Source organism: Triticum aestivum, chromosome 6B, assembly GCF_018294505.1.
Source record: "Triticum aestivum cultivar Chinese Spring chromosome 6B, IWGSC CS RefSeq v2.1, whole genome shotgun sequence".
Classification (NCBI taxonomy): domain Eukaryota; kingdom Viridiplantae; phylum Streptophyta; class Magnoliopsida; order Poales; family Poaceae; genus Triticum; species Triticum aestivum.
Window position 1 is genome coordinate 722,007,503 of NC_057810.1, and position 5,800 is coordinate 722,013,302.

A 5,800-nucleotide genomic window follows, 5' to 3' on the forward strand; every position below is an offset into this window, starting at 1 on the left:
TGTTTTTTGCTTTATTTTTTAATTCTTTTTTGCTTTTAGTTTTACAAAAATTATAAATTTTCTGTTAGTGCCATTAGTTTTCAAATTTGAAAACACTTTTTTGTTTTTTTGTTTTATTTCTTGCTTTATTTATTTTATTTTGTTTTTACTTACAACAAAATACTTATTATTGCTATTTTTAATTATTACGAGGACCGAACCATAAGACATTAAAATATTTCAAATGAACTCTGAAAAAGTTGAAAGTTGGCATGGTATCATAAATTCACCCACATAGCATGTGCATGTACAAAACGGACAATGGTATCATACTCGTCTGTTGCAAAGTTGGCATGGTATCATCATAATAGTTGCGGGAGAAAGTCTTCACTTTTTCTTCGCTTGTGTCATTTGCTTATTGCGCCGTAACCATGGATAATCTTCATCGTTTATCAGGATGCTGGGGTCAGCCTTGACTTTGAAGGGAGGAATTTCATGAAACTTTTCATAATCTTCAGACATGTCTGTCTTGCCCTCCACTCCCACGATGTCCCTTCTTCCTGAAAGAACTATGTGGCGCTTTGGCTCATCGTATGATGTATTCGCTTCCTTATCTTTTCTCTTTCTTGGTCTGGTAGACATGTCCTTCACATAGATAACCTGTGCCACATCATTGGCTAGGATGAACGGTTCGTCAGTGTACCCAAGATTTTTCAGATCCACTGTTGTCATTCCGTACTGTGGGTCTACCTGTACCCCGCCTCCTGACAGATTGACCCATTTGCACTTAAACAAAGGGACCTTAAAATCATGTCCGTAGTCAAGTTCCCATATGTCCACTATGTAACCATAATATGTGTCCTTTCCCCTCTCGGTTGTTGCATCAAAGCGGACACCGCTGTTTTGGTTGGTGCTCTTTTGATCTTGGTCAATCGTGTAAAATGTATTCCCATTTATCTCATATCATTTCCAAATCAATACAGTCAAAGATGGTCCCCTAGACAACAAGTACAGCTCATCACAAATAGTGTTGTCACCTCTGAGATGTGCTTCCAACCAATTGCTGAAAGTCCTGATGTGTTCACATGTAATCCAGTCGTCGCACTGCTCCGGGTGTTTGGAGCGCAGACTGTTCTTGTGTTCATCGACATACGGGGTCACCAAGGTAGAGTTCTGTAGAACTGTGTAGTGTGCTTGAGACCAAGAATATCCGTCCCTGCATATTATTGAGTCCCTTCCAAGCGTGCCTTTTCCAGTCAGTCTCCCCTTATACCGTGATTTAGGGAGACCTATCTTCTTAAGGCCAGGAATGAAGTCAACACAAAACTCGATGACATCCTCTGTTTGATGGCCCATGGAGATGCTTCCTTCTGGCCTAGCGCAGTTACGGACATATTTCTTTAAGACTCCCATGAACCTCTCAAAGGGGTACATATTGTGTAGAAATACGGGGCCCGGAATGACAATCTCGTCAACTAGATGAACTAGGACGTGCGTCATGATATTGAAGAAGGATGGTAGGAACACTAGCTCGAAACTGACAAGACATTGCACCACATCACTCCTTAGCCTTGGTATGATTTCTGGATCGATCACCTTCTGAGAGATTGCATTGAGTAATGCACATAGCTTCACAATGGCTAATCGGATGTTTTCCGGTAGAAGCCCCCTCAATGCAACCGGAAGCAGTTGCGTCATAATCACGTGGCAGTCATGAGACTTTAGGTTCTGAACTTTTTCTCTACCATATTTATTATTCCTTTTATATTCGACGAGAAGCCAGTCGGGACCTTCATACTAAGCAGACATTCAAAGAAGATTTCCTTCTCTTCTTTGGTAAGAGCATAGCTGGCAGGACCTTCATACTGCTTTGGAGGCATGCCGTCTTTTTCGTGCAAACGTTGCAGGTCCTCCCGTGCCTCAGCTATATCTTTTGTCTTCCCATACACGCCCAAGAAGCCTAGCAGGTTCACGCAAAGGTTCTTCGTCGCGTGCATCACGTCGATCGAAGAGCGGACCTCTAGGTCTTTCCAGTAGGGTAGGTCCCAAAATATAGATTTCTTCTTCCACATGGGTGCGTGTCCCCCAGCGTCACTCAGAACAGCTAGTCCGTCGGGACCCTTTCCAAAGATTACATGTAAATCATTGACCATAGCAAGTACGTGATCACCGGTACGCATGGCGGGCTTATTCCGGTGATCTGCCTCGCCTTTGAAATGCTTGCCTTTCTTTCGACATTGATGGTTGGTCGGAAGAAATCGATGATGGCCCAGGTACACATTCTTCCTGCAGCTTCCCAGGTATATACTATTGGTGTCAAGTAAACAGTGCGTGCATGCGTGGTATCCCTTGTTTGTCTGTCCTGAAAGGTTACTGAGAGCGGGCCAATCGTTGATGGTCACGAACAGCAACGCCTTTAGGTCAAATTCCTCCTGTTTGTGCTCATCCCACGTACGTACACCGTTGCCATTCCACAGCTGTGAAAGTTCTTCAACTAATGGCCTTAGGTACACATCAATGTCGTTGTCGGGTTGCTTAGGGCCTTGTATGAGAACTGGCATCATAATGAACTTCCGCTTCATGCACATCCAAGGAGGAAGGTTATACATACATAGAGTCATGGGCCAGGTGCTGTGATTGCTGCTCTGCTCCCCGAAAGGATTAATGTCATATGCGCTTAAAGCAAACCATACATTCCTTGGGTCACTTGCAAACTCATCCCAGTACTTTCTCTCGATTTTTCTCCACTGCGACCTGTCAGCGGGTGCTCTCAACTTCCCGTCTTTCTTACGGTCCTCACTGTGCCATCGCATCAACTTGGCATGCTCTCCGTTTCTGAACAGACGTTTCAACCATGGTATTATAGGATCATACCACATCACCTTCACAGGAACCCTCTTCCTAGGGGGCTCGCCGTCAACATCACCAGGGTCATCTCGTCTGATCTTATACCATAATGCACCGCATACCGGGCATGCGTTCAGATCCTTGTACGCACCGCGGTAGAGGATGCAGTCATTAGGGCATGCATGTATCTTTTGCACCTCCAATCCTAGAGGGCATACGACCTTCTTTGTTGCGTATGTACTGTCGGGCAATTCGTTATCCTTTGGAAGCTTCTTCTTCAATATTTTCAGTAGCTTCTCAAATCCTTTGTCAGGCACAGCATTCTCTGCCTTCCACTGCAGCAATTCCAGTACGGTACCGAGCTTTGTGTTGCCATCTTCGCAATTGGGGTACAACCCTTTTTTGTGGTCCTCTAACATGCGATCGAACTTCAACTTCTCCTTTTGACTTTCGCATTGCGTCCTTGCATCGACAATGACCCGGCGGAGATCATCATCATCGGGCACATCGTCTGGTTCCTCTTGATCTTCAGCAGCTTCGCCCGTTGCAGCATCATCGTGCACATCGTCTGGTTCCTCTTGATATTCAGTAGCATCACCGTATTCAGGGGGCACATAGTTGTCATCGTACTCTTCTTCTTCGTCGTCTTCCATCATAACCCCTATTTCTCCATGCCTCGTCCAAACATTATAGTGTGGCATGAAACCCTTGTAAAGCAAGTGGGTGTGAAGGATTTTCTGGTCAGAGTAAGACTTCGTATTCCCACATATAGGGCATGAACAACACATAAAACCATTCTGCTTGTTTGCCTCAGCCACTTCGAGAAAATCATGCACGCCCTTAATGTACTCGGAGGTGTGTCTTGAACCGTACATCCATTGCCGGTTCATCTGCGTGCATTATATATAATTAAGTGTGTCAAAAATCATTACAGAACATCATGAATAGATAATTAAGTGACCAAATTAATAGAAGTTCATCATCACATTAAAACCAAAGTACATACATAGTTCTCATCTAACAACATAAAGCTCTGCAGAGCATCTAAATTAATTAAACCATACACTGAAACTATGTAAAACATTTCAATGCGAAAACAAATGCGATCATAATCGCAACCAATGTAACAACTGATCAAACGGCATAATGATACCAAGCCTCGGTATGAATGGCATATTTTCTAATCTTTCTAATCTTCAAGCGCATTGCATCCATCTTGATCTTGTGATCATCGACGACATCCGCAACATGCAACTCCAATATCATCTTCTCCTCCTCAATTTTTCTAATTTTTTCCTTCAAGAAATTGTTTTCTTCTTCAACTAAATTTAACCTCTCCACAATAGGGTCGGTTGGAATTTCCGGTTCAACAACCTCCTAGATAAATAAAATCTATGTCACGTTGGTCGGCATAATTGTCATAAATAATAAATGAACCAATAGTTATGAAAAGATAATATATACCACATCCGAATCATAGACAGGACGAGGGCCGACGGGGGCGGATACCAAAACCATCGCACTATATAAGATGCAATAATAAAAGTAAGAAAATTATACAAGTATCTATATAAACATACAAGTAAGAAAAAAATTCTTTCAGAAAGAAGATAAGAACAAGAGGCTCACCACGGTGGTGCCGGCGACGAGATCGGCGCGGGTGATCGACGGCGGTGAAGACGGGGACAGGACGTGACGGACCGCTAAATCTAGACAAATATTGAGGAAAATGGAGCTTGGAGAGGAGAAAGCTTAAGTAGTGTGGCTCGGGCATTCCATCGAACACCTCGTGTGTATAGGAGGTGAGCTAGAGCACCACAAAGCTCTCTCCTCGCCGGCCACGAAAAACAGAGCAGTGGGAGTGCTCTGCTCGCGGGCGAGGGGTATATATAGGCAATTAATTGGTCCCGGTTCGTGGCTTGAACCGGAACTAAAGGGCAGCCTTTGGTCCCGGTTCAGGCCACCAACCGGGACCAATGGTGATGGGCCAGAAGCGAGGCACATTGGTCCCGGTTCGTCCCACCAACCGGGACCAAAAGGTTCAGACGAACCGGGACCAATGGACCACGTGGCCCGGCCGGCCCCCGGGGCTCACGAACCGGGTCCAATGCCCCCATGGGTCCCGGTTCTGAATTGAACTGGGACTAATGGGCTGACCTGGCCTGGACCATTGCCCCCTTTTCTACTAGTGAGGGGTGACAGTGTTCGATGTCACATTGTACCTACCAGTAGGATCTTATGGCAGGGCGAACGCATGGGTGCCAGGCTGCAAGGGTATGCGGGTCGGGCAGAGCGCTGTGACGTGTGAAACCCCCGACCAATAGTTGTCTGCTTAGCTAGAATAGTTGGTAGCTGGTTGATACAAGAATTTTGTTTTACCGTATACTTAGTCTGACTAGTATATATGGACGATCTAGTTATCAACTCATCGATCGGCATGTTGTCAAAAAAGTGTAAACCACTTTGCTTTCTTTCTTGGCACAATCCGTTGCATGAAGTACATCTTCCGACCGTGGTTAGCAGGGTTTGTAAGGTCTGTTTGTTCTATCGATCGTGGTTACCAGACGATTATCACAATTCTATTTTTTGTCAAGCGATATTTTTATTGGTTATAACTAAATAGTAAAATACATCAAAGCATGTATATTGAAACAAATACTAGCAACAAAGACCTATGATATATACTTACCATGCTCACTGAAACAATGGATGACCGGGAAAAAAGTTACGTATATAACAATGTTTAAATACTAGAAGACATAAAATCCAACTAAAAAAAGACCAAAAATCCTTTTAACTGGACACAGCTGATTTGGTGCGAGGGGAACAATCACTCAAGCATTGTATTCTGACCAACTGAATTTAGTCCAAGCATAATGCCACACGGTACAACTAGTTTGGAGATCATCGGCAGTGGCTCCAACACGCCTATACCCCCACAAGATGACCACCATGGCATCGACGTAATTGCTAT